General features: G+C 40.2%; 1 protein-coding gene across 2 annotated transcripts in view; it reads right to left on the reverse strand.

Moving 5' to 3' along the window:
• The window catches only part of BASP1 (brain abundant membrane attached signal protein 1), a 133,172-nt gene that overhangs the window by 43,312 nt on the left and 77,729 nt on the right, over window positions 1-12,131 (reverse strand). The window contains exon 1 of one of the 2 annotated variants that reach the window (XM_069730590.1): window positions 3,505-3,646. The exons of the other annotated variant lie outside the window; for it this stretch is intronic. The gene's annotated coding sequence lies outside the window, so the exon portion shown is untranslated. Of the gene's footprint in view, window positions 1-3,504; window positions 3,647-12,131 lie in introns of those variants that run through there. 2 annotated transcript variants of the gene reach the window in all.

Below are 12,131 nucleotides of genomic sequence, written 5' to 3' on the forward strand. Positions count from 1 at the left end.
GCAATCTCTTTTTCATACAGGGCCCTGTAGGTTTGGATTACTTTTTCTCTTAATAATAAAGACCATTATTTAAAAACTGCATTTTGTGTTTACTTGTGTTATCTTTGTCTAATAATTACATTTGGTGATCTGAAACATTTAAATGATACAAACACGTAAGGCTTCTTTTACACTTACTGTGTTTTTTGCGGCCTGTTATTGCAGGCCGTATTGCCGCAATTATCATGGTCTGCCGCAATAACTGACCACAAAAAAAACAAAAACTTGATGATCGACGATTTTCGGGCTTCCAATACTATGGCAAAAGTATTGAAAAAAAAATAAAAATCGTACACCGGCAGTGCACCGCAAAAACAAGCTTCCATTGTTTTTGCGGCCCCATTGATTTTCAATGCGGGCCGTGTCCGTAAGCCATGAAAATTATTGAGGCTCAATATTTTTTCATGACCATAAATACAGCCCTCACGGCCATACGGCGCTCCGTGGAATTATTACGGCCCCATAGAAATCTATTGGGGCCACAAAAACAGGACACAATACCACGCTAAGTGTAGAAGAAGCCTAAAAGAATGGGAAATCAGGAAGGGGCAAACACTTTTACACAACTGTACTTGCCCACCTTGATACTCCGCCCATTAGTAGGAAATTACTTATGCCCCCACATACCTTCCACTTCTAGTACTCAAAGCACCACGTGTGTTTTTTAATATTTTTTATTGCAGCACTGGAGTGGCACTACTAATGCAAGTTCCCTTCACAGAGTCTTATAATAAAAGAGTCTTATATTACCAACTGCCATCATCTTTTATCTGCGATGCTCAAGTATTTTCTGAAGGAAGCCAGGGGGTCATTTTTCAATGTAAATCTATAATTGCCAGTATGAGGGATAAAAGTGGTGCTGGGAAGAGCTGAAGATGGCGGGTTGCAAGTATAAAATTAGATGCAGGATCCTTACATTAGTACCACCACTCCAGCTCGGAAATAAGAAAAAAACAACAACAAAAAAAACACACATTGGCGTGGTACTTTAAAGGATTATTCTCAAGAAAGTAAGTTTTCTCCAATCCATGGGCTATATTGCTGTTCATTGGGTTCACCCTGTGATCCTGAGATCCTCGGTCTATAGCTCAACCCTGAATGGATTGAGGCTGTGCCTTCTGGGCCTCTGTTCAATTCATTTTTTAGACGACACTTGGCTCTGTCAGTCCCATAAACAATGAATTGAGATCGAGGATCCGCATCTCCACCCCATTCAAGACAGGACTGCAGAGCCCTATCCTTAGTGATCCAGGGTTCCAAATTTGGGATTCTTGGGGATAATATAAGTTATAACCTCATTTGTTCAGCAGGTTATTCCTTATCCATAGCTTGTCTTTTTGGGAATAACCCTTTAACTGATTCCCGACCGCCCACTGTATATAAAGACTGCACAAAGCCCTGCAACCGCCAACCATAGAAAAACTTGCTGCATTCAGGACTGCCAGGGTCCTGCAAGTACTGTGATTCCAGTGCAGAGCAGTAGCTCTGGACAGGTGACATCATCAGGATCTGATTAGATCAGGTCCCAATGATGTTAACCTTTGCTATCTTCTAGATGCTGCATTTAGAAGATCGGGAGTGGGCGAGTGCTCTTTCACTCACCTGTCAGATGCCCCCTATGATGAGATTTGATCATCACGGGGGAGCAGAAGGTTGTCATGGTATTCAGAGGTCACATGATGACCTCTGGGTCTGCCAGCTATGGTGGCCTGTTAGACTCAGCCTGCAGATGAGTATAGGTGATCTGCCAGTGTAAAACTGACTGGTCTCTTGAAATGCAAGACGTGTATTGCAGTGCATGAGACCAGTGATAAAAAAATATATATATTGATGTGCCATACAGTGTCTAAGTTATAAAGTCAAAAAAGTGTTTTAAAACTATAAAAAAATCTAATAAGAAAAAATATGAAAGTAATAAAATGCGATTAAAAAGTCAAATGGAAATAAAAATGGTAACGATTAAAAAGTTATGATGTCCAGCAAAAAACAAGCCACCATACAGCTCCATCAGTGGAAAAATAAAGGCTATAGCTCTCAGAATAAAGTGATGCAAAAACAATTCTTTTTTCCATAAAATAGTTTTTATTGTGTAAAGGTGCCAAAACATAAAAAAATACTATATAAATGTGGTATCGCTGTAATCATACTGACCCGAAGGATAAAGCTGCCTTGTCAATTTTACCACACGCAGAATGGCAATAAAAAAAAAAGCAAACCTGAATTGCTTGTTCTTGTTCATTCTGCCTCCCAAAAATCAGAATAGAAAGCGATAAAAAAAATGTCATGTGCCCGAAAAAGGTACCAATAGAAAAGTCAACTCCTCACGAAGAAACAAGCCCTCACACATTGGCAGAAATGTGGAAAAATCATGGCTCAAAATATGGCAATGCAAAAACTTGTTTTTGCAAAAGAAAGCATTTTTTAGTGTGTGAGCGATGGTCTGCATAATCTGACACACCTGTGACAAATTTTATGGTGCATTTTCTGCTTGCTTGTTACCCTTGTGAAAATGAAAAATTTGGGGCTAATGTAACATTTTTGTGGGAAAAAGTTGAATGTTCATTTTTTCCTTTCACATTCCATTAATTCCTGTGAAGCACCCGAAGGATCAATAAATTTCTTGAATGTGGTTTTGAGCACCTTGAGGGGGTGCAGTTTTTAGAATGGTGTCACTTTTGGGTATTTTTTGTCATATAGGCTCTTCAAAGTCACTTTAAATGTGTGATGCGGTCTGTAAAAAAGTGGTTTTGCAAATTTTATGGAAACATGAGAAATTGCTGATCAACTTTTAACCCTTCTAACATCGTAACAAAAAAAATTTGTATGCTTCAAAAATCGTGCTGATGTAAAGTAGAAATGTGGTAAATGTTATTTATGAACTATTTTTGTGACATAACTTTGGTTGGGCATAAAAGGTTAAAGTTTGAAAATTGCAAACTTTTCCACAAAATCATATTTTCAGAAATAAACGCAGGTGATATCGAAACACATTTTACTACTGTCATGAAGTTCAATGTGTCACGAAAAAAAAACCAAAAAAACAAATCTCAATCACTGGGATACATTGAAGCGTTCCAGAGTTACCACCTCAAAGTGACACTGGTCAGAACTGAAAAAATTGGCTTGGTCATGAAAGTGAAAATAAGCAGATAGACAAACTCTTCAAGCATGAAGACCTATACAGCTCTCTAATGAGAAGAACACTTTGGTACCAGTACTGGGGTGCATTACAAGCAATCTGGAACACTGTGTGGTGCATTGTGACTTGAGCAATGTGGCCTTGTTATTGCATATCTTAAGTATCAATATAATAACGATACAGCTATTCAAATAATCGAAAATTAGCGACTGATCAAGATCCACTGGACAAGCAAACTAAATACTAATTATACAGATGTAACTCAGCTCACAAATGGGCCTTCTAAGATATAACACAGAATTGAAAATATTTTCATAAGGACATACCGGTAATAGTCTTTTTATTATGGCCAATACTTCTACAGTCTTCCACTGAGCTTCTATTCACTTTCAGTTCAAGCCAACTGAATCTATGGAAGTTTGTGGAACAATTTTTACTTAGGACAGATTGCTTCATATCCAGGAAAAACTTCTGCACCCTGCGTACAAAGCACACCTTCTACAATGCAAGACATTACAGGTCTCCTTAGAAAGTCTGTATTTGCTAGTTTCTTCACTCCGATTTTCCACATTTCATGTGACATAGCCTCAGAGATTTTCAATTATTTTCACTGCTACCTTATGATATGAATCATTGCTTACCAACCGGCTTCCAAATTAAATACACAAATACATGTGTGTTGATCAGTAAGCAAAGCTTTGGCAAGGGAAATAAAACCGACTAAACCTGATAGTCCATGTATTTTTTTTTGTTAATACAATACTTGCTTTTCCCATTACACAATTACAGTAAATAACTTTTTCTATCTGTCCAGCATTAGGTATGCATCTCACAAATTATATTGCATCATTGACCTCTTATGTAAGGTGTAGAACTTTGGGAGTATAGTATTAAATACAACTATCCATACAATTTTCAGCATTGTGTATCATTAAGATTATCCTTTGTATGAGGATTTGCATGACCTGGTTTGTTGTATAAGCGATGCCAGAACAAGTAGCATTCATGGAAGATGGTGGAAATGATTGCAGAACTGACTTGTTAATCTTGAAAATATTTTCATCGACTTTCTAGTGCCCAATATGAATAAGGCTGCTGTTCAACCAAGAACAGGTAGCAAATTCAGCAAGAGTGCACATTGTTTCACTGCTGGCTTCCCCTACCTATGTAAAGCACCAGCCATGCAGAACGATGTCACATGTAACACCGTGCTGAAGGTGACAGTCTGTCACACTGCGTCTCAGTATTAAATGTTGTAACGTTCAGTAATAACAAACTTTTTCCCTTCTTTATATAACTACCTGAATCTGAGTATACTTGGACAACTTCTAGATCTTTATGCTCAGGACTATATGGGATTTGTCATGAGGAAGTATGCCGACATTGCCGGACTTAGATGCAGAGTGTAACACTCATACGTAGGTGTAATAAGATCCCCAGGCCGACTTTAATGGTTTCTCAATAATTCCAGATTCATTATGAAATCTGTTATTCTATTAATTTTTTTTCGAAGAGTTTATCCAATAATATAAATGTTCTTGAGCTCAATATTTTGGACATTTAACTCACCAATCTTCAGCTTCTAACTCATTGAAGTAGCCCAACAAGCTCGTGTGGAAAAATTGACATGCCGAGAATTGTGTACCCAATTCAAACTTTCAAGTGTACAGTTTAGTGGCAACACTGGTTTGCTTTCTAAGAAAACCCAACTTCCCAGCACCTCTGGTCCAAACTGTCCCAATTTATTTATTTTCTCTAAATTAATTAAGTCCCACCACATTGGTTCTATTGTTCCATTGCTTTTTGCATAAAACCGTAAGCTATGATGTTCTATTTTGATTTGACCCAATTTGCCCCATAAAGATCGTTATGATCCATGTTGTTAAAGAAGTTTCCATATTTCTTCACTTGATCTTTGTCCCAAGGAGAGAGAGATTTTTTTTTTTTTTTTTTAATATTGTTACAAGCTGTAGGCTGTGTGCGATAACTAACATTTGGCAAAAAATTAATAAAAAGATAATTCAAAAGAATATACAAAAATGCAGATTATGTAACTATAAAGTGCCCTAAATAATCCATTATTCTGAGCCGTACTAGAAATTAAACTAATTAATGTCATTTAATGCTGAAGTCTGTTCTAGTGAAAATTTTTAGTGGTGGTCTCATAGTTCTGAAGGGTCCACTCTGATATTTATAACACAGGCGGAGAGCTTTCGCCTCCCTTTCTGTGTCAGGACTGTATTGAAGGTGTATGGCTAACATGCGTATTAGTTCATTAGCTAAGTCACCAGTGCCCCACAATACTATGCATCAGCTGTTCTGAAGGGAATGGATGGCATTGCTAACAAACCAGTAAAGATAGCCCCTTTATTGTGTCACCAATACACAGAAAGGAAGGCCATGGAAGTGGCATTGAAAATCAGAACATTGCTGCAGATTTCATAATTATGATACCAAGTTTTATTATTTTTTATTTGGAAAGCATACAAAGAATATTTTACATCTTCAAACCACTACTTTAACCTCTCCATGACATCCCCCATACATGTACAGCGCATGTGGGAAGCCGATGTATGGAGCAGGCTCCTGCAGCGAGCCCGTATCATACCTAGCAGGTGGTGGCTGTGAACTACAGCCAGGACCTGCAGCTAACAGTCACAGGTGGAGCAGTGCTCCGCACGCAATTGTTAACTTGTTAAATGCCACTGTCAGTCTCTGACAGCGGCATTTAACATGTGACCTTTTATTCGGGGTAGCCCAGACAGCTGGGGGTCAGCTGATGACCTGTCTGTGGCCGGGATTCAATGGAGACCTGTGATTTCTGCTACATGCAGCCATGCTGTCACATCCCTGTATATAGCACAAGCGATTGAACGATCACATCTTCAAGCCCCCTAAGGGGGCTAACAAAAAAAAAAAAAGTTTTAGGTTCTTTAATTTTTTACATATTGTTTAAAAGTTCTAAATCATCCCACTTTCCTTCCATTGAAAATGATATAAAAAAAATACATATGTGGTATCATAGAGTTCAGAAAATTCCAATCAAAATATAAAAATAAGTCACACGATCCGTAAAAATTAAACAGAAAAAATTCAAGTAGTTTTTTTGTCTCCAGAATTCCACAAAAAGGCTGTAACAGGCATCCCCCCCCAAAAAAAAACCAAAACTCATCTATCCCAAAATGGATCTAATAAAAAAAGTCTTGCCCTGCAAAAAAAATAAGCTATTACGCAGCTCCTTCAGACAAAAATGTAATAGGTCCTTGAAAATAATTAAATAGTGACACGACTCAAAAACTTCTTTTTTTTTTTGCAAACTTGATTTTTACCACTAAAATAAAAAAAATGGACACATTGGGTATCACCGTAGTCCTATTTATGAGGAGAATCATGCTGTATGGTTATTTTACCACAAAATGTACACCGTAAAAACAATTCCCAAAAAAGAAAAATATAAAAAAAATTGCATTTAGGTTTTTTCTTCCACAGTTTCACCACATTTGGATTTTTTTTTCCTATTTTCCAGTACTATGTGGTAAAATGAATGGTAAAATGAATGGTGTAATTCAGAAGTACAACTGGTCTGGCAAAAACAAGCTATCAAGCTGTCATGTCAATGTGGACAGAAAAATAAAAACGTTATGGATCTTGGAAGATGGGGAGGAAATAAATGTAAAAACGAAAATTGGCCACTTTATGAAGGGGTTAATATTTCATGGCGATTTTAGAAAAAGCCTCCATGCTCTAATTCCCTTTATGCACATGGCTAGAATGGCGTTTCCTCCCTTCACTATATTATTAATATTGCCATTTGCATGTGTGATTCTACCATTACTTCGCAGCAACGTGCCAGCTGTTTTAGGATCATACTTGATTCAGATCTTTCCTTCACCCCTGTGATCCAATCATTCACCCATTCAGGTCATCTACAACTCAAAAACATTACTAGAATTTGACCTTTTCTTACCCTTGACATCTGGAAAAACTCTTAGGTTGGGGTCACACTAGCGTATTGCTGTCAGCGGGAGCAGAGTGTCATGCGTCTGTGCTCCGAGCCCCTCACAGAGAGCGGATCGGAGCACAGCTGGAGAGGAGGCAGAGAAATTAATTTCTCCATCTCCTCCATTGCCGGGGTCAGTGTATAACGCACATCACTCGGATGATATCTGAGTGATGTGTGTTGTCTCACTCGCACCCATAGGCTTATATGGGTGCGAGTGAGCAGAGACTCGGTCAAGTGTCGGTGACAATCGCAGCATGCTGTGATTTCACTCGCACACTGAAAACGGCCGAGGAAAAAAAATGGTTATGTGAGCTGCCCCATAGAAGAATACTGGTCCCAGTGCTATGCAATTTTTTATCGCATAGCACTCGTCCGTATTACGGTCTAGTGCAACTCCGGCCTTACTGTTGCTCCTGTTCATGCTCGTCTAGACTATTGCAACTATACTAAAATCGGTCTCCCTCTTTCTAAACGCTCCCCTCTCCAATCCATCCTGAATGCAGTGGCCAGGATCGTATTACTCACCAACTGCTACACTAATGCATCTACCCTGTGGCAGTCATTGCACTGGTTGCCCATACAATTTAATATAGAATCATCATTCTCACCCACAAATCATTCCATGCTTCAGCACCACCCTACAGCTCCTCTCAGTCTACCACCCTACCCATGCGCTCCTTTTTGCCAATGACCCAAGATTAACATCCTCAATAATCCAAACCTTCCACTCCCATCTCCAAGACGTCTCACGAGATGCACCAATTGTTTGGAATGCATTACCCAGGACACTTCAATTAATCCCCAATACCCACAGTTTTAAGCATGCCTTAAAAATGCATTTCTATAGACTGGCCTATCGCCTCAACATACTTCTCAGCAGTACATGAACACCCTATTATACTAATGGCTGGATTGTACAATTAAGGCAATTGTTACCATTCATCTTTTGTGTCTCATATTTCCTCAGATTGTAGGCTTGCAAGCAGGGCCCTTATTCCTCTTGGTATGTTACTTTATGTGATTATTGTTATTCTGTAATGTCTTTTCTTGTCTGTACAAGTCCCCTCTAAAATGTAAAGTGCTGCAGAATATGTTGGCGCTATAGAAATAAAATTATTATTATTGGAGATGTTGATAAATGATACTCTAATACTGCTATTCTTTAAAGACTTTCTTTTTATCTGATGCAGCAGGACAATGATCCAAAGCACACCAGCAAATCCACGCTTGAATGACTTAAGAAAAGCAAAATTACGACTTTGGAGTGGCCTAGTCAAAGTCCTGAAATAAATCCGATTGAGATGCTGTGGCATGACCTTAAAATGGCGGTTCAGCTCAGAAATCTTCCAATGTAGCGGAATTACAACAATTCTGTAAAGATGAGTGGGTCAAAATTCCTCCAGAGTGCTGTAAAGACTCAGTCTGTTATCGCAAATGCTTGATTGCAGCTGCTGCTAAGGGTGGCCCAACCAGTAATAAGCTTTATTGGTACGTACATTATGTGTGTACAGTATGTGTGTAGATATATCAATGCTCTGTCCATGCTGAGAATATAGTCTAGTACATTTTTTTTTTTGGGAGGGGGGGGGGGGGGGTAAAAATGCTCTGACTGTGCACACATTTGCCAAATGTATGTATACATTTGTTTTCAAGTTCATGTATGATACTGTAATTGTAAAGAATAGGAGAATCAATCTAGCTTTTTAAGGCTATGTGAGCATGTTGTGGATTTGCTTGCAGAAATTTCTGCAAGGTTTCTGCATCTCTTGGCAGAAAAATGCAGCTGAAAATACACTTGTTTGTTATGCTTTTTCCATGCGTTTTGTCAATCCAGAGCTAAATAAAATATATATTAAAAAAAAAAAAAAAGTATTTTGATGCAATTTCCTTGTTCAACCTCATCTTCAGCCAGATACCTTCATTAATATTTTTTTGATTAAACACAGGCGCCGGATAATGAGACTATTCACCCATCATCGGCTCATGCTGTCTCTATCATATGTGACAAAATACGTAGCCAGATGGGAGTACTAGTCCCATCAGACGACGCCAGGGGACAAGTCACATGGGTACACAGACTGAGACAGAGACACACACACACACACATTCTCTGCCCACACACTCTTCCTCCTTCTGACGTCATTTCCCTTTCACAATTTGCAGCAAATACGCAAACCATTTTACACCTACGTTTTTGCTGCAGATTTGATTGCCTCAATTGAAGTCAATGAGTCAAAAACGCTGCAGAAACGCAAAAAGAATTGACATGCTGCAGAAACTATAACTCTGCAAATAAGGATGGAAATTTACGAATCATGTGCACAACACTTCAGGATTGTCACTGCATTACCTTGCTTTAGTATTCCATTGCGTTTTTGGAGCTTTTCCTTTTTTAAAAAACGCTGCAAAAACGTATCGTGTGCACATAGCCTAAATGGTTATTCACCAAATAATCAAGTTATCTCCGATCCATCAGATCATGGATAACTTGCTGATCACTGGGGATTCGCCCTCTTGGCCCCCCAGAGATTCTGAGAAACCGTCTCATCCTGAATGAAGGAAAGTTGTGAATGCTTAGCCTTTAATCTCTTCATTATCTATAGAGCTGCTGAGTGCTTTGCTTGGCTATTTCCATCAGTTCATAGACAATGCATAAAGTACATACCAGACATATAACATGTTAAGGTACCGTCACACTAAGCGACACTGCAGCGATACCGACAACGATGTCGATCGCTGCAGCGTCGCTGTTTGGTCGCTAGAGAGCTGTCACACAGACAGCTCTCCAGCGACCAACGATCCCCAAGTCCCCGGGTAACCAGGGTAAACATCGGGTTACTAAGCACAGGGCCGCGCTTAGTAACCCGATGTTTACCCTGGTTACCAGCAAAAACGTAAAAAAAACAAACTACATACTTACCTTCCGTGTCTGTCCCCGGCGCTCTGCTTTACTCTGCACTGTCAGCGCCGGCCAGCCGTAAAGCAGAGCGGTGACATCACCGCTGTGCTTTACGGCTGGCCGGTGCTCACAGCCAGTTCAGGGAAGCAGAGCGCCGGGGACAGACACGGAAGGTAAGTATGTAGTTTTTTTTTTTTACGTTTACGCTGGTAACCAGGGTAAACATCGGGTTACTAAGCGCGGCCCTGCGCTTAGTAACCCGATGTTTACCCTGGTTACCAGTTAAGACATCGCTGGATCGGCGTGACACACGCCGATTCAGCGATGCCTGTGGGAGGTCCAGCGACAAAATAAAGTTCTGGACTTTCCCCAGCGACCAACGATCTCCCAGCAGGGGCCTGATCGTTGGTCGCTGTCACACAACGATTTCCTTAACGATATTGTTGCTACGTCACAAAAAGCAACTATATCGTTAACGATATCGTTATGTGTGACGGTACCTTTAGGCTACTTTCACACTAGTGTCAGTACGGGGCCGTCGCCATGCGTCGGCCCGACGTACCGACGCAAACTGCAAAAAAAATGAACAATGGGGCAGCGGATAGAGTTTTACAATGCATCCGCTGTCCCATTGTAAGGTCCGGGGAGGAGGGGCGGAGTTCCGGCCGCGCATGTGCGGTCGGAAATGGCAGACACTATGCACAAAAAAAGTTACATACAATGTTTTTTTGTGCCTACGGTCCGCCAAAACTCGACGCATTTGTCGCACGACGGATGTGACGTGTGGCCATACATCACAATGCGTCGCTAATGTAAGTCTATGGAGAAAAAAAACGCGGGCAACTTTGCAGGATGCGTTTTTTCTCCAAAACGACGCATTGCGACGTACGTCACACAACGCTAGTGTGAAAGTAGCCTATGCATGGTTGGCTCCAGCATTTATCAGGCAACCACAAGCATGCACTTTGCACACTTGCCGTCATGTACCAACTAGGATGTCAGCCACGTCTTGCAGTGTTCTAATCAAGGGCATAACCGATACCCTAATTGAGAATAGATAGATAGGATATTTTTTTCCCTCAGAGATTGGGGGCAGTTTCGATTCCTTGGTGGAAAACTTTCTCAATCCTTTAGAAAGGTTCCCAGTAAGGAACTGAAGCTTTGCCATGTTGGGCCATTAAATATAAAGCTTTTTTTACTTGAATGGTGTGCTGCCTCCAATCTCTGGACTTGCATTGAAGGTTTGGTAAATACCTGGGGGGCTCTGCACACATGCACACAAATAGCTCCTCTCATCTGTGCTGTTCATATATACAGGTGCATCTTACAAAATTAGAATATCATAAAAACGTTAATTTCTGTTCTTCAATACAAGAAGTGAAACTCATATGTAGTCATTACAAAGAGTGATCTGTTTCAAGTATTTATTTCTGTTAATGTTGATGATTATGGCTTACTTACAGTCAATGAAAACCAAAAAGTCATTATCTCAGTAAATCAGAATACTTTATAACACCAGCTTGAAAAAATGATTTTAACATCAGAAATGTTGGCCTACTGAAATGTATGTTCAGTAAGTGCACTCAATACTTGGTCGGGGCTCCTTTTGCATCAATTACTGCATCAGTGCGGCGTGGAATAGAGGCGATCAGCCTGTGGCACTGCTGAGGTGTTATGGAAGCCCAGGTTGCTTTGATAGCAGCCTTCAGCTTGTCTGCATTGATGGGTCTGGTGTCTAATCTTCTTGACAATACCCCACAGATTTTCTATGGGGTTAAGGTCAGACGAGTTTGCGGGCCAATCAAGCACAGCGATACGGTTTTTAAACCTGGTATTGGTACTTTTGGAAGTGTGGACAGGTGCCAAGTCCTGCTGGAGAATGAAATGGTCATCTCTAAAAAGCTTGTCTGCAGAGGAAAGCATGAAGTGCTCTAAAATCTCATGGTAGACGGCTGCGCCGACTTTGGTCTTGATAAAACAGAGTGGACATACATCAGCAGAAGACATAGCTCCCAAAACCATCACCGATTGTGGAAACTTCACACTAAACT

The sequence above is a fragment of the Ranitomeya imitator genome, chromosome 6 (assembly GCF_032444005.1).
Source record: "Ranitomeya imitator isolate aRanImi1 chromosome 6, aRanImi1.pri, whole genome shotgun sequence".
Taxonomy (NCBI): Eukaryota; Metazoa; Chordata; class Amphibia; order Anura; family Dendrobatidae; genus Ranitomeya; species Ranitomeya imitator.